Genomic DNA, 21,707 nt, shown 5'->3' on the forward strand with positions numbered 1-21,707 from the left:
TAGCTTTAAATAGAGGCAGTTGTAATTGGTTTTACTTTTGCATTTTAGGATTGAGATTCTTGTTACATGATTCTGATGAAAATTTCACAGTACTGTAAAATTAGTTACATTTTTACAACCAAGAAGAAGAACTATGATACAATTTGTAACATTCAATTCATTGTTGTAAATAAATTACAACCTTATATTTGAATCATCACAAAGTACACACTGTAGAGCCTTTTTAATAATATTTTGACTAGAACACTTCTTTGTTTTCAGTCAGGACAATCTTGAGTTACATAATTTGTATTATAATACAAAATCTTATAGATTTCCAAAACATTGAACCCAAACAAAGGTTGAAGAAAAATAAAAGTAGAATAAAAATAGTTGGAGCACAGCCTCATCCTTCGGAGCATCCCGTGAATAAATGCAGTGTACTTGGAACTGCATTAATGATACTATAGATTTCCTGCTTGAAAACCTTGCAAGCTTTATATACATTTTCCAAGGCCAAGTCATTCTGCATTTAAATGTACTGTTTAAAACACACAAGTGAGTATACTTACAATGGTACAATTAACTGTATTATTACTAAGAATTGGAATACAAAATGTGCTTCTTTTTTTTTTTTTGGAGGGTGGAGTTGGATGATTTCGTTGTCTGCTTTCTAAGAGTACTTGCCTTTTTCTGCTCTAATAAAACTTTAAATCTGCAGGCGATTGTTTGTTTTGTTATTGACAGTGTTTTGTTGTGTTCATGTACCGAGTTTGTTCTAAAAAAAACTGAGTTTAGCAGTTTTATCAAACTGATTATACACAGATAATCTTAATTATACACAGGTCTCACACCACCACCTAATCTTATTATACATGGGTCTTGCACGACCACCATGTATAATGAGACTGTAAAAGCACCAAACTTTATAGGAAAATTCTTTCACCATGTGGAAAAACAACAACAATAACTAGATGTACCTATTTGCGATTGCTCCCCACTGCCTGTTGATGACCATATCAATGTCCCCAATTAATTACTTTTGCCCTAAGGGGTGATTTAGCTGATTAAAAGCAATATATATATATATATACACATAATTAGTTGGAGTGCTTTGGAAGATTTTAGCAGATCTTCTGTTGACCAAGGATTTTCTGTCTACAACAGGACTGTCACCACTCCTAGGCTACCCCTGCTTTCTCAGGAGATAAAGGATTCACAGGACTTAGTCACTTTCTTACACAGTGCTTTTTTTCCAGCAGCGGCTATGAAAACAAAACCAGCAATGCCAACAAGCCATGATGTGAATGAGAGAAGTTCCGCTACATTAGCAATTCACTTGGAGTATGCTGTGTGAGGCCTTTTTTAAAAACATCACCACCACTTTCCCTCAGTTTTTTTAAAATGTTTAACTGCAGCTAGCCAAAAATGTATAGAACTAAACAATATTGGTTCTTGTTGTGTTTGAAGAAAATCCTTGAATCGCAAGTAGGTCAAAATAGCCTCTTTTTTTGCCGCTCTCGAAGTACCATTGACCTGGCAAGAACCAAAATGATTGATCCAACAATGTGCTGCTAAAGATGGTCATATATTATTAGTTAATTGTGAAAATGTTTTGTATTTTTATTTGGTGGATTGGGGTGTGTGTGTGTGTGTGTGTGTGTGGTGGTGGGGGTAGTTAAATATAAGGGTGGAATATAAGGGTTAAATATAAGGGTGGAACAATCTGCATTACTTGCTTGGGATCATTTTGCTTGGTATTCAACTCTAAATGACCAAAGATCTTCTAAATACACGTCAACTCCGCCTTTTTTTCCCCCCATCCCTCTCGAACCGGTGCATCATGGGAATCCAAGGCATTCCAGTACACAGCGTGGATTCATCTAGATTTATTTAGAGACACCCCTCCTTAACACATACTTGTTATTATTTCTATGATCAATGTTTTCACCTGGCCTGACAAGAGCTCTTTACCGCTGCACTCATGCATATTCATGAGCAGTCAAGACTGGGGCGTGGTTTGGTTGTCAAGGATAGACAATATTAACTTACAATTGTTACAAGATATCACATTATTTTTTACATACAATTACCCATTTATACAGTTGGGTTTTTACTGGAGCAATCTAAGTAAATTACCTTGCTCAAGGGTATAGCAGCAGTGTCCACCAGCTGGGATTGAACCCATGACCCTCTGGTCAAGAGTCCAGAGCCCTAACCACTACTCCACACTGCTGCCCCTAGTACTACAGTATAATGCTTCAGGAGGTTGTGACAACATTGAAAAAAATAGTAATATGTCCCTTTTCATTTTTTCATGGGATGATCTTTTGATATCCATAAATCAAATAAAGTTTAAGAGGATAGAAGTGTCATGATGGACAAGTAAATAGTGGGTAAGTATATTTATTCCAATCACACTAGGTAGCCCAACTACGCCACATGGTGAAAAGTACGGGCACCAGATCCTGTAATTTTGGTATATTCTGTTAATCAGGCATCTAATACAGTGCAGTCCATTTATAAGAATTACTGACATATGAATCAACCGCATATAGTGATCAAAACCACTGGAACAAACGCATTCCTATACCAACCAACGTAAAATAATCGGCTTGTAAGAATCAAGCAATCTGCTATAAGAATCACATCGGGACTAACTGACTACATGTAATACGGTACTTGATCAAGTGCAATGACGTGTACAGCCAATAAATGCGGTTTTTGAATTTGCGTGATTAGGCATGTAGGCAGTGCAATGATGCAGGAAACACTGCATTGTTTTTATTCAAAGGTGACTGCACCACTGCTTTGTGCAGGTATGTTTTTTGTGTTCTCGGTTAGTGAAAAATGCCTTCCAATAAAGTGAATATACATTCATTTAATACATACCGAGTACAGTAGTATTACTGTGCGATATGCATGTAGCGGAAGTGGGATTGCGGCATGGTGTGAGGGGGGGGGGGGAATTGCAGCGCTTTGCATCTTCGTTTAATAAAACTGTGAGATTTGTATCACTACAGAAAATAAGTAAACCGTGGATATTTAAATGCAGTGGCAGTCCCTACAGTAAAATGCTGTACTGTAATGTCATTTTAATATAAAGGCCATTACACGGAACACCGCACGTTAGTTAAACTAGGCACCCTCACGAGATGATCGCTTCTCAAGTATACTGTAGTAAAATAGGATTCTGCAGCCTTGAGTAAACATAATCGTGATCATCTAACAAGCTGCTGCCCCACGAGGACTTGTTTTGATGTATTGTCCTCCTTGACTGAGCCCCATTGACATCTGTATACCGTATTTAAACTGCTAATGTCACGCTTTTGCTAATTGTAATGTGACAGGACAATAAATTATCATGCTGGAGTCTTGCTTGACAGTTTTAAACCGGTGTTAGTTTTATTTATCTTACACTGCGTGGCGAAACAACCGCTAAACAAAATAAACTTAAACTCTAACTTAACAGTACATCTTACTCGAGTTTTGGTTTATTTTTGTTACTTCTGCTTCCTTACGCCTCTATACCGCCCCCCCAAAAAAACCACAAAATCGGCTAAACCATTTCTATCGAAGTGTCATTAACTTTAACAAGCAGTTAACCAATTATCATCCATAATTCGTTAATGAAAGCAGCTGTGGATTTTTCGTGGACGTGCATGCGGGAACTGGTGACATCTAGTGGTCAAACCATTATCCTGCAGCCAGCAAACAAGCTCTTTTTCTCATACTAAGTTTGATTCTGCACCACAATAATCACATCGGTCCGCTTTTAAGAATCAAAACACGTGGGACAGATGTGATTCTTATAAACGGACTGCGCTTGGTAACACTTATCCTCTTTGATCCCAGGACCACACAACACAATTATAAAACATGTTTTATTTGGTACACAAGTTTCTTTAAAAAGATGGAATTTCATAGATCAGACAATACAGTATTGCTTCTTTTGTTTATTTGCTTAACACAGAATAGTCTAATTAGTATAACTTTCAGATACACACAGCTCTTCCTGTGATGTACTTCCCTGCCTGCTGCCTTGGTCGCGTCTCTTCCAATCTCCGTGCTCCTCTCTAGCATTCCTGGTCTTTAAAGGTGTGTGGATTTGTTTTCTTTCACCGGCTCCGCTCACAAGCTCTTATCCACCTGCACACTTGATCCACTAGTACGCAGGTAGCGCTTGCTGGTCTGTACTCCTCTTCCCTTAGCACCGTTCGTTTATGTTTCTCTCTGTTCCTGCGAGTCAAAGCCCTCTTTTTATTGTCTGTGAAGGGTAGATTAGGTTAGGTGAAAACACGTGTGATAGTTCACGTGAGAGTCGGCCGTAAGCAATCTCAATCTGTGTCAAGTACTGGTGCTCAAGCATCATAAATCAACAATTAGCCTAGTGAATAAAACAAAAGCAAAACATGCAGAGATAAGAAAAATAAGAAAAAAAACAGCGACACACATTCATAAAAATAACAGTATTCAGTGCACACAATAATTAACAAACTAATTGAAATCTGACACTCGTTCCAACCTCAATCTTAACAAACTGGTCATTCATGACACAAGTAAGACATAGGTAAGATACATTAACTACTATTGTTATTCAAAACTGTTCAGTCATGAATTGCAACCGTAACTGAGAACTGAGCTAAGAATATAAATACAAGCTGAACATTTAAAAAAGAGACGTACATGTACATATTTTAAAATGAAGCAGTTGCTTTAATTAATAAGACATAAATATACACAGTATTTTAATAATTGACACTATTTTCAATAATAGACATTGTATTTTTAATAGACACTTTTAATAATGCGTAAACAATACATGTAGGAGAAAGGATATGAAACAGACTTTCATCTATGACAAGCTTCTTAAAGGAATACATCTTTTTAAATGAGGCAGTTATTAATTAATAGGTACAGACAATAAATAGACAATGCATTTTTAATAATGGACTTGCAACTTTAGTATCCATGTTAATTTTCATTTTATGCATTGCTCTATTTTGTCTGAAATAATTTATATTTGTCACAATTCAAATCATCAGACATGATGTCAATTCGTACAGATAAATATTAAAAACAGATATATAGTTTATACAATAGATGCAGCTTATTAGCAACTCTGATAAAGACAACTTTTGGTTATTAACATTTTTACAGGAACCAATCCTATCCTATGGTTTTTCGCTTATTGACAACTTTCAGACAATGACAACTTTTTGATGGCTACCAAGCAGCATCTACTGTATATAAATAACATTCCTTTTGTGTTTGCAACAGACATGAACAGCACCGCGCACATTCATCTTATAAATAAATACATATAATTTATATTAATTTTATAGTATCTGTTATTCTTTTTTTTTATTTTTACATGCTTATAAACAGACAAATAAAAATAATCTGTTTGTAGCAGCATCCTTTTTTTTATTTCAGGGCAGGGTAAAATCACAGTGGTGTTGTGTGGCCAATTTCACACCGTCACAGCCATATTAACCACAATATAATCACTTTCTTATGTGGTTAATTAGTATAGATTTGTGAGATCAAATATTGTATTACCGTTTGCAACCACTAGAGGCCCTCATAATATGCAGTGCATATTTAACGACAATGAAACTAAGACAATTTACATCAGAATATTTTTGCTAGAAATTTAAGAAGCAATGGCCATTTTGAACAGCTTTTGTGGAAATTAGTTATTTTCAGATCTAACTATTCTGTACATCATTTTCATTATCTGGGATTTGCTTTCCAGATTTATATACATAATTAATTATTTTAATTATATTGGCTTTTCATTAATTGCTATACAGTATTTTTCTATAATATAATGCATCTAAATTGAAAGTGTTACATGGGTAGAATCCGTGTTCTATAAAGTACAGTACATAGTATACGCCTGATTTATGTTTAGTTGTACTATAATTTGCGTTATACATTTAATTTAACCATTTGACTCATTCACATGTCTGACTGTCTGTAATACCGGAATGCACGGTTTTAGTTATTTCTCATGTTGTGTTGCTTAAATCCACTTCTTCCTCTGTAATAATACACCACTTTGATATGTTGTGAAGTACTGTATACAGGATTATGACCTGGTTGCACTGCCTAATTCGACATCCTCACGTGCTGAAAACATTTTGTGAATGACGTGAATAGCATGCGATCACATTTTGATGCCAGTGAAAAGGCACATTTTTTGAAAGAAGCTGTTTTATAATCAGGACAATTAATTCAATTCATCTGCATATATTGTTTTGTGTTATAGTTAACAGGTTTTTGTTTTTTCTTTTTAAGCGTTAAACTTTCAGCGATGTCAAGGAAATTTGAAAAAGTAATATATATATATATATATATATATATATATATATATATATATATATATATATATATATATATATAATCTTGAACATTTCTGACGCGACATATTTCAACTAGAAGAATGGCTGAATTCACTTACGCATATTTTCTTCTTCTGGTTAATCGGTCGTATTCCATCTATTATTTTAGATGATTAGCGCCCTCTATCTGTAGTCCTTTGTCTGCCTTTGTTTTATTTTTCTGTCATCTTTATTTATTATAACTTCCCTTCTTTTCCTGTTTCCTTTATATATTTCATCAGTATCCTTTCTCTATTCAGTCTCCCTTCCTTTCCCTTTTCCCAGCAAGTTCTTTATATTGACTTCATATACCTCCATTTCTCTCAGCCTCCTCTCCATGTTCCTTCTCTGCTCCTCATATTTCTCACACTTTAATAAATAATGTTCTACTGTTTCAGCTACTTTACATTTTTCACACTTTCCATCTTCATGTTTCCCCAGTCTTAAAAGATGTTCATTTAAAAAACTACGCATATCTCCCTAATGCTGCGCAGAATTCGTGCAAAACCTGTCTAAGTTTGCATCTGCGTGAACTCATCCGGAAAAGACGTCACCAGGTCACGCATCTCCCGAGCGCAGATTCTGCGCAGATCGCGCATCTCCTGACAGGTACTGCGCTGGAGCAGCCGCGGCTCAAAACAGACGAGCGTTGGCTGACAAAGAAGTGCATGGCAACCAGATACAATCCTCACTCCATGAGTTACTGCCACCTAGCCAGGGGGTGTGAATCGCCTTTGAGTCTGTCATTATGAATGGTTTGTAATACAAATTTAAATGATTTGACTATTTTCCCACACAGTTATTATACTTTTCAAATATTCAGATATTTATTCTAAAGGTTTAAACATGAAAAAAAATGCTAAACGGTTGAAATGAACCTAAACCGCTCTGTTATTTTCAGCAGGTGTAATTGGTTATTGATGAAAGGCTATCAGGGACAGGGAATAACCTACTTTGAATTAAGGAGAATAAATCAGCTTTACTAACAGGTAGTTGAAGTGAGATATGTGACCATATGTGCAAGTATTTGAACTTTTGTCCCAGATCAAAATACAGTACTGTCTAACAACCCCTTTGTGAGAGGGCGGGGGGAATCCTGCCCGTTATAATGCTCATTAATTTGTCTCACATCACAAAACATACGTTTATATTATCTCTTTATAGCAGGGACTGTTTCTACTATACTTTTTTCTGATCATGCTGTAAATTATGAAGGTGGTGGAGCACAAAGGGAACTTCGATTGCATCCACTACTTCTGCGATTAGAATTGCTCTCAACACCACCTCCATTTTGGTTCTGCTCAGAACTGTTCATCTACCAAAGCTGTCCACGCTGCGTCTGCACATATCGTGACGTCAGACGCAGACTCTCGTCTGCAATCGAGCCTTCAAAAAAGTATCGTGACGCAGTCAATCCGTTTTCCTGCTCATTGCGTAGGGCCGTGACGTAGGAATCTTGCCAACGGTAGAACGGATGTTCCGGGGAGGAGACTGTAATGTGTCTCAGAAGGACAGAGGTGATCAGGGAGTGTGTTTGCAACGTGGTCAGTTTGAAGGTACCTAATTTGTTTCATTTTAAGATTTGCTTCTACAAAAGTTAAAGATTAAATTAAAGATAATATTGTAGAATTTATTTTATTTAACTGTTTTTCAAGTGCTTATTATAATCCCATTACTTGAACTGCTTTTTGGTTTAATTATGAGTTTGCAATGAATAATCTCTTACCCGAACATACATTTTATTTTAACGCATGTTGATAATACCAGTGGTACCGTAATATTGCCTAATGTAATGTTTTAATGTCCGAATATGTGAATGGCAGCAGTTTGCATTAGTAATGCATGCTGTGGAGACCACGTGGGTGCACAGTTTTGGAGCTAAATCATATAAATGCAATCCAACAGCATCCTAACTAGTGGTTCATTTGTTGAGCATGTTATGCAGTGAATTCATTAAAATAATAATAATAATAATAATAATAATAAATCATTTTAGTTGGCACAATAAGTAATTATCAAAAAACAATAAACTGGTATTAATATGAGAATTCTCCTAGGATCCTAACAAATTATTATAAATCCCATCAATTAGCATACTGGTACTTTATTTTTTTTTTTTTTAAGAGAATCACAAAACTATTAAGTATTGCGGTTAAAATTATTCGCCTCACAAATGTTTAGCAACTCATGATTTTAAGAAATTAATTTGGCCTAGCCTGTTCAAAACCCTTTCCTGTGTTCTGTCCTAGTGTTAACTGTTTCTATCAATTATTTATTTAATACATTTCTTTTTTAAAGAAGTTCATATTTTCATTTAAAAGGATTCAATTTAGTGTGTTGAAAAAAATGCCCGCATCTGCAAGTTGCAGTAAAGGTTGCTTTTGTGTACCAAGATTTTGTGTAGCCTAGTCATTCTCCATGCGATACAGTGTATTGGAAATTTTCTGTTTAAATGGGCCTAGACAGGATTGGCTGCTTTATGGCAAGAACAGGTCCCTGTGAGCAATTACTGTACATTGTTGCACATAACTTTTTTTTGTTCTTGACTTTATTTCTTGAATTGTATATATATTTCTGAAATGATGGATTGAACAAATAACTTAAATGTTCCTGAAGCATCATCATAAATCGTGCTGGCAGATGGTTGTCCCAGTTAAGATAAATTACTCCCTTGACATGAGGACCATTGTGGTCAGAGAGCTGCCCAGTGTCAGACCAGGCCCTCGCATTGACACTGTGGCTGTTTAGGGAGTCTGCTGTACTGGGGTTCATTGAAAAGGCCTAACTTTGTCATGGCACTATATGGAAAACCAATTTTAGCCACATGATTACATGTTATAAACTGGAGTAGTGTAATTTTGTATTTCAGTTTGTACAAGTTTAATCTTTTTTTCTCTCCCTTTTTTTTTCTTTCATCAATTGTCATTTAAAACCTAATATTGAAATCTAAAAATTCAAATAGCAACATGCTACATGTTGTTGTGATTGAGAATATTGGTTTCCAGCACAGTCATTGTTGGCTGCAAGGTAGCCCCATCCATAATAAACTGTTCAGACATTGTATTGATTTACAAATTGACTGGACTGCACTTATTATAGAACTGAAATTGTTCAATTGGTTTTAATGTTTGCATTCCTGGGCTTGGATCTTCATGTGGTGTTTCGACTTTACATTTAGGTTGCTTGTTGAAGGTGGTCATGCAGTGTCTGTGCAACTGAAGACTGGGTGAAATGAGGTAAGAAGTAATGCCCTTAGACTTGTAGTAAAGGAGGGGGGTTACTGCAGCCTAAAATACTGGATATAGGATGACTTTCTTTTGCCGTTTACCCAACTGATGTCTGTGTGGAAAATGCTTATATCTGAAATCCAGCCTTGTTCCAGTATTCTTATCTCTCTTATTTAGCTCCTGGGTTATAAAACTCTTGTTTCTAAACAGCAGGTATGATGTAAATGACATGGGGATTCTGACAAAGCCAACTAAAACAGACTGGAAAGAGAACGGCAGTTTTTCACTGAAGATGAAGTTGCAAGATTAGGCACAGTTATTGGGTATGTATCATTCTGCTAACCTTAGGTTTACTTGGGGACTAGTCAGTGAATTGAGGAAACAAATGAAATGCTTCCAATGTGCAGTGCCTGTTGGGAAAATTAAAGTATTTCACAGTATACAGTATCTAAAAATAACCCACTTTAATAGGTACAGTACATTGTACATGAGGATGGGAAGTTTGGGGAGACATTTTTAATGTGGTTCATAACTTCGAATTCTACAACTGCTGGAAATTCACCTCAAGTAAAATTAGGTTAGAATACATTAATTGTATTGCCATATTACCAGAAGAATTGACCACGAGTACACTCATAATGACACTCATAATGAGCCTTGATTGCCAGTTTACAAAACCATGCTGGGTTTATGATGATTTTACTAGTGCCGTTTACCCAGCTGTTTTGTTACTTGGATTTTGAAGCCGCCTTTTGTTCAGCTGTAGGTATGCACTCCAAAGGAGACAAGGACTCAACTTAAACTAGTCAGTTAAGAGGCTGCCAGCAATCCCCTGGAGATGACGCCACAATATGTGAAAGAATCAGGTTGGTTTTAAAAATTAAAACGCCTTGCATTTAATATAAAAATTTGATCCCTGCAATGTCAAATTGTCTCACAAGGGGAAAATGTTTGCGCTGTCTGACAAGATCAAGGAAACTGAAAATGTTGCAAGAAACGGTACACAAGCCATAAATAAAATGTAAAAGGCAGCTGGATAAGTCAGTTGGCTCAAATTGAAATACCATTACTGCTGAATCAATGATGATGATTTACAATCTGAATGTACAAATAGTGCTGACATTGATTGAGAATATCTGAGGTTCCAGAATAGGTAGAAGTGAGGTTTACCCATAACTGTCGCATGAAACCGCAGTGTAATAATCCAGCACCTCTGCACTTAAGCATTTGTATGTCAGCTGATATCCCATCATGCCTTTCTTCTTAAAGGCGTACAGCCTCTATAAATGAACCCCCAATATCTCTCACAAGCACTTGGGTACATATTGTTACGGTATCACAACAAAAAGAATACTCTTTTTTTTTTTGGTGTATATGTATAGCTATTATGTACTATATATCACCTTACAGTACAATAATACAACAAAAAGTTGACTTAATGATAATACCCGAAAATAAATAATCTTAATATTTTTTTAATAAAGTAGCCGGCGCAAATATAGTATTAGGCGGTGGATTGCGTCGATCACCGGCTTATTTTCCCCCTGCATTCATTGTCACTTTGAAAATTGGTTATTTTTTTTTAGCAGTCATTTTAATGTTTTAGCCTCTCAAAGTGCTTAACACAGAAAACACGCCCCTTCAACTCTCTGATTGGTTAAATGTTGTGAAGACATAACACAGCTGTCATGTGGTTCCAAGACTTTTTTTATTTATTTATTTATTTATTTATTTTTACCCAGCAACGCGCAAGTGGTCAGCTTGAAGCGCAATCAGTCCTTATTGTTAAAGGCACAGTAGCATCTGCAAGACGGGCAGATCAGGTTTTTTCAGCTGGGCAGTGTCAGCCACTTTGCCGGGCGCCCACGCCCGGCTGAAAAGGCCTGGGGAGAACTCTATTTGTATTGTTTAACCTTTACATTTAGTTTGACCATTTTGGAGATGGTCCCAGCTACCTTCAGAGTGAAGTGAGGTAAGAAATAATGTTAGAAGTGGCAGGGTTGCTGCAACCAAATGAACCTATGCTGTCAAGTTACGAAACGTGCTGGATATAAAACAATTTTGCCATTTACCCAACTGATAAACAGTGTCTCTGCTGAGAATGTTTAATCTGAAATGCCAGCAATGTTTGGATATTCTGTGTTTTGTTACTTTTACTAATTTTTGAAGTCCCCTTCTGTTCAGCTGTAGGTATGCACTCCAAAGGAGATGAGGACTCGACTAAAACTAGTCTGTAAAGAGGCTGCCAGAAATCCCCTGGCGATGACGCCACAATATGTGAAAGAATCAGGTTGGTTTTAGTAACTCCACCATAAATGTCTTAAATTGATATACAAATGAGCCATTTTATACCTGCAATGTTAATTCTCTCACAAGATAAAAATGTGCTGTGACTTAAGATCAAGGAAACTAAAATATTTTGCAAGAAACTGTACACAAGCCATCAGTAAAAGGCAGCTGGATAAGTCAGTTGGCTCAAATTGAAATACCAGTACTGCTGGATCAATGATGATGATTTACAATCTGAATGTACAAATAGTGGTGACATTGATTGAGAATATCTGAGATTCTGGAACCGGTAGAATTTGAGGTTTATTTTAACCCTTTGCAGTCAATTTAAGTGTGCGTCGGGTCCAATTTATTTTCACATGCGCAGTAAATTTTATACGCACTGTTTAAAAGTGTTTTTTTTTCCCACAGTCAAACGGGTTTAAAAGGCCCTGCATATCAACAAAGCACTCACTAGGCATCTCCAGCCCCACCCCACCCTTTCGTTCACTATAGGTTTCACATATGCTAAGAAATAAATAATAATAATAATAATAAGTCGTACATACCGATCAATCATCTCCTGATCACTCGTTTTATCACCAAACACCTCAATAATGCGATCCAAGTCATTATTTTATTACTATAACATCTCAAAGCTCTGCAAATGTCTGATATTCTCTGAGCGCTGATGCAGTACCATCCAGCTTGTTTCCTTAATCTATCTATCTCTCTCTCTCTCTATCTCTCTCTGAAACAGTGTCTCTGAAACAGTGTCTCTGTGCTGAGAATGTGTAATCTGAAATGCCAGCAGTGTTCCAGTATTTGTCTTTTATTCTCTCCTTGATTCTAAATCCAGCCTTTAACTCCAGGTATACTGTAAAGGATGTGTGGATTCTGAAGAGCTACAACTAAAGGGACAGTAATTCCCTGAAGATGACGTTGCAAGAATATGCATATCAATGAGGTAGTCTTTGCATGTTGTCTTATTTTGAAATGTTATCTTGCAAAAGCATATTGTGTTAACACATTTTGATCTTGTGTGAAATATTCTGTACATATTGCTGAATCATAGTTGTTGATTCGTTTTGTCCTTTGATGCACTTCATTTTAAATTCTTACACCAGAACAGTTAATTTTAACATTGGGTTTCACTGTGTGGCACTGGAGAATAAGTTGGTGCTGATTGTAGAAAGTGATATTGTGATTTCCCCTAAGATCTTCACTCGTTCAGTAAAAATCTTTCCATAAATGTAAATTATGCTTTATATACTCGTCTGTAAAATAATGGCAGTATATATTTGTTACTGCAGATTTGCCAAACTTAATGTGGATATTTAGAACCAATTAAAACCCAGCATATTTGATCATTTAGAACCCTAGTGTATACCGAAAGAAACAAATAAATCAATCTGCATCTGGAATCACCATTTTGTTCTTGTCTCCTAGTATTTGCATGATCTTTGACCTGAGTTCAGTTACTAATTTAAAATCATTTCATGTTAAACATGATTGAAACTCTGCACATAAATTAGGATCTATCTAATCAAATATATTGTAAAAAACAAAACAAAACAAAAAAAAACTGAGAATCAAATGCTTTTACAAAATTCTTGGTCAACTGTTTCACCTGGAACTGTGATGATGTAACACTTTGCCGTTTACCCATCTGACTATACAAGTTGTGGTGCTGACAATGTGAATATCTGAGTTTCCAGAAAATGATCAATAATTGGATTCCATTTCTTGTTCCGGTGGCTTGTGTAATGTCAGAAGTGTATTTTATGCAAGCCATAGTGTGTAGTCCATACTTTGTAAATGGGTTTGAAGTACTAAATGGTACCTGGGTTAATTATACACCGCTCCTAACAATTAAGACGATTATTCATTAATGTGTTCAGTAGTTCTAAATATTGTACACACGTGCTTAACCCTTAGCGGTCTATTTATTCAGCGCGTCTCAGGTGCGTCAGGTCCAATTTATTTTCACACGCGCAGTTTATTTTAGACATGCTGTTTTAAGTGGTCCCCCCCCCACAGTAAAACAGGTTTAAAAGGCACTGCATATCACCAGGACACTCAGTACTGCATCTCCCGCCCCGCCCCACCCCTTGTTCGCTGTATTTTTCACATACCTCTTCATAGTCGTGCATACTGATGAATCATTTATCACCAAACTCCTTTATCACCAAACTCCTCAATGATATGATCCAAATCATTATTCTATTACTATAACATCTCAAAAAACTCTGCAAGTGTCCGTGATATTCTTTGAGCGCTGGATGCGGAAGCAGCTATCTTGTTTGTTTATGGCTATGTTATCTCTGTGGTGCCGGGTTTATGTGTATTGCTCAGATCCGCCCGCCCCCCCCCCCCCTTTCTTTTCATCTTTTCTCGGCTCCTATCGGTCTCACTTGGCCATTTAAATGGTTTTCTCGCCTTTTTCCGGAGAAAAAGATTAGAAACCTGTGCTATACATTTTATTTTGATGTCGGACAGGGTCTGACGTAGGACCGCAACGGGTTAACGTACCCATTTCTGAATATCCATTAACTGTTTAGAGCAGTGTAGTTAAGACCATTTTTCTAGTTAATCAGGTTATAAAATGAAATTGTTTTAAAGAATTGGGTAACCATTAATGTAGGATTGTAACTTTTTGTACAGAAATAAAATATATTATGTAATGTTTTATATCCATTTTGTTTTATTTAGATCTTGAAATCTGCAAGTGCCATGGTGGAATAAGGTAAGATTAATACAGTCATTTGTTTTTGTATGTTACAGGAACATACGTAACACTTAAACCAAGCCTAGATTGACACTTGCATGTCTCTTGTGCATTTTAGGAGGTAAAATTATAAGAAATTACTTTTGAAATGTCCTAAATAGTGATATGTTGTGTACAAAAGTTTGGTCCTTCAAACAGAACAATTATTCAGAAGATACTCAGGGTTCTCCCCAGGCCTTTTCAGCCGCCTGGCGAAGTGTCTGTCGCTTCCCGGCTGAAAAAACCTGATCCGCCCGTCTTGCAGATGCTACTGTGCCTAATATTTGCGCTGGTTACTTTATTAAAAATAAGATTTTCTGGTATCATTCAGTCGATTTTTTTGTTGTATTGTAATGTAAGGTGAGATAGATAGATAATAGCATACATATGCACCAAAAGAAAAGTGTTTTCCTTTTGTTGTGATATCGTAAAACTGTACCCAGGTGCTTGTTAGAGATATTGGAGGTTCATGTATAGAGGCTGTATGCCTTTAAGAAGAAAAGTGTGATGAGATATCAGTGTAGCACTTGTCAGCTGATGTACAATTACAGATGCAGAGGTGCTGGATTATTACAGTCCGTTTCATGCAACAGTTATGATGGTGACCAAATGTGTGAGTACTGTTGTAAAAAAAAAAAAAAAAAAGGTTAATGAACAGTTGCATTAAATGTAGAACAGCGAAAAACAGACATGCATTAACAATTTTACATGCGCTGTTTAAGTGGGTTTTTTTTTTCACAGTAAAACAGGTTTAAGACACTGCATATCAACAGGACACTCAGTACTGCATCTCCACTCCTGCCCCACCCCTTGTTCGCTGTATTTTTCACATACCTCTTCATAGTCGTACATACTGATAAATCATCTCCTGATCACTCGTTTTATTGCCAAACTCCTCAATAATGCGATTCATGTCATTATTTTATTATTATAACATCCCAAAAAGCTCTGCAAATATCTGATATTCTTTGAGCGCTGGATGCGGAAGCAGCTATCTTGTTTGTTTATGGCCATGTTATCTCTGTGGTGCCGGGGCTATGTGTATTGCTCAGATCCGCCCCCCCCCCCCCCCCCCTTTTTTTTTTTTCTTTTTTTCGTCTTCTCGGCTCCTATCGGTCTCACTAGGCCATTGAATGGTTTTCTCAGCTTTTTCTGGAGAAAAAATGACTAGAGACCTGTGCTATACGTCTTTTCGATTATCTCGGACCGGAAAAGGAAAATTGTAATGTCGGACCTGGTCCATCTTTCCCCAGTCAAATCGTAGAGTGCCTAAATAATTATGGTAATTTACCGTAATAAAGAAAATGTATAACAAAAAAGAGCAACCAGATATAGTCAATGAAAGACAACATATTATTCAAATTCTTTGTCGTATTATATATTAAAGGTAAGGCAAGTTTATTTTTCCGTTAAAAGTGCTCCCGGCTATAATGTTCTGCCGCCTGGCTGTACACAATTACTGGGGAGAACTCTGATACTTCAGTTTACTATACAGTTTAAATTTAGAAAGAAGAATATCAGTGGTCTGAAATCAAGGTATAAGCCACATTGTTTTCAGGTCAGAATATTGGTGCTGGAGCTGTGATGATGTAACACTTTGCCGTTTACCCATCTGACTATGCAAGTTATGGTGCTGACAATGTGAATATCTGAGTTTCCAGTGGGTTTAAATAGCTAGTTATTTGTCACTGTTTAAGTGTCTGAATATGCACATGGAACTGATCTTGCCGCTCTAAGCTTCACTTGTATTTTATATAAAAATGTTTTGTTTTTTCTTCTAGCGGTATATTCAAACTGTACTGCACAGTAGTTTTAGTAAATGAAGTGGTTCATTTTCCTAGAGGCAGTTTGTTTTGTGCAACTACCTCTACTGCGTAATTACTAGAGGTAACAAATATATTTGGACTGTTTGATACACATCGATGCCAAACTTTACATTGTACCCTTTTCTCAACAGTTCTGAGTCCATGAAGACGTTGGTATCGCCTTCAATGTTAAAAATGGTATGACGGGGATTATCTTGATGTCATTTTTGGCCTCCTTGTGTTTTATATTGGAACTGTGATGATGTAACACTTTGCCGTTTACCCATCTGACTATACAAGTTGTGGTGCTGACAATGTGAATATCTGAGTTTCCAGAAAATGATCAATAATTGGATTCCATTTCTTGTTCAGGTGGCTTGTGTAATGTCAGAAGTGTGTTTTATGCAAGACCTAGTGTGTAGTCCATACTTTGTAAATGGGTTTCAAGTTCTCAAGTGAAGTACTAAATGGTAGCTGGATTAATTCTACACTGCTCCTAACAATTATGATTGACAATGGTGATTATTCAGAAATGTGTTCAGTAGTTCTAAATGTTGCACACACATGCTTAGTGTACCCATGTCTGAATGTCCATTAACTGCTTGAAGCAATGTAGTTAAGACCATTTTGCAAGCTGTTGGATGCATGTCATTGGGGGAGTTTCCATGTGTGGTTATTTTACACGTGAAGTTGCGATATGCGTGCACGTTTGGGAGAACAGCTAGACAGATTAGGTTTGTGTCTGAAAATAACAGCCACAGAGAGGGATAGGGTAAATCTCATTTACTTGTGAGCATGACGTAAAACACGGGAAATACATGCCTATTTTCACATGGAAACCCGCATTTCATGTGAAAACATCCACTGCTTCCAATCCAGACAGCTTTGGAAGCATACGTGGAAGATGTCTGGCACAGATCTCTATAATCTTACGTCTCGGCTGGTTTTCAGCCATGGTGATCTTCAATAGAGGGGTTGGACAGTTTCATTATATACCTCTGTGTTAATTTTATTTTCTTTAAGTCATGTGATAAATTAGTTTAAATATTATTCACTACTAATATGCCACCTCACCAATGGACCTTTTGAAAAACAATTTGGGCAAGAGCAGTAAAACATATTATAAAACAACCAGGCACGAGGCATTTACAGATCACAGCTTTAGTACGTGAGCTTAACACTGTGCTTTTAATGTTTCACTCAAACAAGATGTCACCTGACAACCATGGATTTCCAGGTTGGATTCTGTCCTGTACCTGTTCTCTCTGCATGGAACCCACATTTTCCCTAGCAGTCTGAACAGCACAAGAACGCTGTGCATGGCTAATTTGCATATCAGCCTCCTCCGTTCTCCTTGATTTGCATGGCGTCGGGTGGAAAGAGGGTCTTCTCGTGTAAAAATAAACTGAGCCAATGGAAACCCTATATAGGGCCATTTTTCATTTGGCTCGAGCACAGTGTCTCAATTAGAACACACTTGGAAACATCCCCATTGACAGAATGGCTTTCCAGATATAGAATATCGATGTTGCAAAGGAGATAGAAATCAGGAGATGTTCTAGTATAATCTGGTTATAAAATGAATTGTTTAATAACTGGTTAACCTGTTAATGTAGGATTGTAACTTTTTGTACAGAAGTAAAATATATTATGGAATCTAATGCTATGTTATATCCATTTTGTTCTTAGAGGCCTTACTCCAAGTGTCATGGTGGAATAAGGTAAGGTTAATACAGTAACTGTTTTTACATTTTACAGGGAACATAAGTAACACTTAAACCAAGCCTAGATTGACACTTGCATGTCTCTTGTGCATTTTAGGAGGTAAAATTGTAAAGTTACAAAATGTTGAAATGTCCTAAATAGTAATACGTTGTGCACAGAAGTTCGGTTCTTCAAACAGAACAACAATTATTCAGAAGATACTTCAGTTTACTATACATTTTTTAAATTTAGAAAGAAGACTATCGGTGGTCTGAAATCTCAAGGTATAAGCCACATTGTTTTCAGGTCAGAATATTGGTGCTGGAGCTGTGATGATGTAACACTTTGCCGTTTACCCATCTGACTATGCAAGTTATGGTGATGACAATGTGAATATCTGAGTTTCCAGTGGGTTTATATAGCTAGTTATTTGTCACCTAAGTGTTTGAATATGCACATGGAACTGATCTTGCCTCTCTAAGCTTCACTTGTATTTTATATAAAAAGGTTATTTTGTTTTTTTTTCTTCTAGCAGTATATTCAGACTGTACTGCACAGTAGTCTAAGTAAATGAAGCGGTTCATTTTCCTAGAGGCAGTTTGTTTTGTGCAACTACCTCTAATGTGTAATTACTAGAGGTAACAAATATATTTGGACTGTTTGATACACATCGATGCCAAACTTTACATTGTACCCTTTTCTCAACAGTTCTGAGTCCATGAAGATGTTGGTATCGCCTTCAATGTTAAAAATGGTATGATGGGGATTATCTTGATGTCGTTTTTGGCCTCCTTGTGTTTATATTGGAGCTGTGATGATGTAACACTTTGCCGTTTACCCATCTGACTATACAAGTTATGGTGCTGACAATGTGACTATCTGAGTTTCCAGCAGGTTTAGCCTTCAGTCATGTATTTAAGGATGCCTTTCACGGGCAAGTAGAATTGATCATTGGTTTGCTGAAAATAAAATGTGTATTGGCTGCTTAATTTCTTTTAAACATAGTAGACATTAATAAACTTGGATACTACACTGTAGACAACTATGATATGAACTGCAATGTATTATCATTTTGAAGCTTTAATTGTACTCTTTGATTTATAAAATTGTAAAATCTGTAATTCACACCCAGTATAGTCTAAATGTAACAATTTTTTTTTTTTTTTTTTGCATAGAGTAATTGAAGATTGAAGCTGCATTGCGAATGGACCAAAAGGCTATCTTTAGGCATATTTTAAATGGGTTTTCTACAATGTCTTCCTCTTAATAAATGATGGTGGTTCTTTGGAATGACCCCTCTGATTGTAAAGGTGGAAACCTTGAGAATGCTGTACAACAGTATCTGTAATTTAATTTAGATACAAATAAAACTCTAGTCCATATCAAATGAATGATTGTGAAGCTGATTTCTTTGATACAACTGTTTCATTGGGTGTCTTGTGTGCATTAGATTTTAGTACAATAGAACTGTACAATTTAAACTAACCTTTGCTTCTCATGTTGGGTTTCACAAATCTAAAGTATATGAATATAGTCTATACTGGGAATGATGTTTATTAACCGTATTTGTTCATAAATGAAGGGTATTAACTTTACACTGCTGTGTCAATGCAGTCTGACTGATGCAACCTGTAACAGATGCAGGAAAGGTCAGTTCTATCCATGTGTTTCTCATCTCGGGCTGACTGTTTGTTTTTTATCGGTATGTTATACAATATCCATTGATGGCTTGTGATATATCCCTTTTGTCTAAGCTCCAGTTGGTACCCTTACCTTTTCAGCTTCACCCTTGTGCAATATGTTAAGGCACCTCGTGGAAGAGACAATGTTGCACCACAGTTTTCAAAGTCTTTGAGCAGAAAATATTCATTTATGTATGTATGAGGTAGGCTTATACATCTAGTTTGGGATACAGTTGGTGCCACCTAATCAGGATCCTGATAATCAGGATTGCTGCTTAAATGGGATACAACTCTAGGAGATGGTTCTTCCCAATGCTATCTCCGTCTTAATTGGGACGCCACTTTGTTTAATTGGGATACAGTATTTTCAAATGAACGAAGAACGCGTTTCAGAGCAAGACAGATCGTGTAGCACAGTGTGATTATGCTGTGATTTGGGTAAACCATGTTGAACTCTTGGAGGAGACTCCTCTGGTTTCTCAGGCTGCTGTTGCAAAGAAAGTTGGCGTGTCAACATTGCGGGTACCTTGCCTTGTAATAAGATGTGATTTCATTCTTTTTCATTTCATGTAGAAATAAAAACAGCAATTTTTAAATTGTTTAGGAATAAAAAAAAAAAAACTTGTTCAACATTTAATCAATGTGGTGATTTCATTAGTTTTCTTTATTTAAGAAACTTTTTTTTTAAGGGTGTCTGAACTGCCTCGTTTTAATTGGGGCAGCCGCTTATTCAGGATATTTTTCCTTTTCATGAGGCATCCCGATAAGCAATGCCTTTTTGATCAGGTTTAAAAATAAATATAAGTATCTACATGCTTTAAGTAAATATTTTACCTAATTACATACTTGATTTGTGGATGGGGGGGGGGGGGGGGGGGGTATGAATTGCAAATTATATTTAAATTTAATGTATAAAGATTACGCATAGTGTTTTTATTTGGTAATTGTTTTTTTTTTATATTTGGTTTCTAATAAACTAAATATACATTTCACTCATACGTGTGCAAAGGTTGCTTGCTGTGTTGAAGTGAGTGTCCACATTTGGGATTCAGGCAATGTAGAACTTTACATTTTGAATCTGAGAATTGGTGAGAAGTAACAGATTTTGATTTACACATTTACTGCCTGCGTATGGTGGTTGTAAGATTCACTTAACATGCTTAAAACCCAGTTTACGTGTAACAGCCTGGATTCTAAAGGTGTGAATTTGCCAGAATTTCCAACTGGTAATGTTATAGATTTGTTTTCATAATTAATACGAAACCTAATACATTTACACTCTCAATCCAAAACTTTCTAACCTTTTGCAGTAACTATATTGGTGCTTGAACTAAGAATACATACTGTGCAGAAATCCTTTTCCCTATAGACTGTTTAACAGCTGCAGCTGAGGAACAATTTTTAGCCAAATTTACACACTACTTTCTGTAGTTTTGACATTTAAAATATACAAAGTCTGTCACTAAAAAATTCAGATAATAGAGCTCAAGAGTAGATATCAGTATAATACCTCAGATGCACCCAAAATTCAGGTTTCCAGATGTGTCTTTTAGAGAACAGCTTTCTTTCTTTTAACAGGGACTTAATTCAGTGAGTTAGAAAAATACATGAAAGCCATTAAATATTTGGTTTATATAATGCAAATAAAAGAGATTGACAGCAAGCTCGAGAGCATTCTGTATTTTAAGAGACCTGAGTTTCTTTCTGTTTTCATGTTGGACTGTCTTGAGTTAAGGCATGGGCAACTTTGAGGTAGTTGAGGGCCATCATATCTACTAAACCCCTTTGGGATATTAACATTGTAAAACAACTGATATATTCACACTCTAATTGTGAAATGAAGACCTTTTCTTTTCGGTCTGCCCCCCCTCCCCCTTCCCAGCAATTGT

The 21,707-nt window shown here is 36.3% G+C and overlaps 1 long non-coding RNA gene across 3 annotated transcripts; it reads left to right on the forward strand.

Moving 5' to 3' along the window:
* The first annotated feature begins 7,817 nt into the window (after positions 1 to 7,817).
* Positions 7,818 to 20,455, forward strand: LOC117435393 (uncharacterized). Of its 3 annotated transcripts, none has more exons than XR_004549169.3 (11): positions 7,818 to 7,921; positions 9,544 to 9,601; positions 9,803 to 9,915; positions 10,353 to 10,458; positions 11,777 to 11,882; positions 12,720 to 12,827; positions 14,573 to 14,606; positions 16,585 to 16,630; positions 18,122 to 18,153; positions 18,845 to 18,890; positions 19,312 to 20,455. It is a non-coding gene; the product is annotated as an uncharacterized LOC117435393 (long non-coding RNA). The 3 variants fall into 3 exon arrangements; XR_004549168.3 differs by having other exon boundaries at positions 12,733 to 12,827; XR_009320284.1 differs by lacking the exons at positions 16,585 to 16,630; positions 18,122 to 18,153 and having other exon boundaries at positions 12,733 to 12,827.
* The last annotated feature ends 1,252 nt before the right edge of the window (positions 20,456 to 21,707 follow it).

The sequence above is a fragment of the Acipenser ruthenus genome, chromosome 3, assembly GCF_902713425.1.
Source record: "Acipenser ruthenus chromosome 3, fAciRut3.2 maternal haplotype, whole genome shotgun sequence".
In the NCBI taxonomy this organism is placed as follows: Eukaryota; Metazoa; Chordata; class Actinopteri; order Acipenseriformes; family Acipenseridae; genus Acipenser; species Acipenser ruthenus.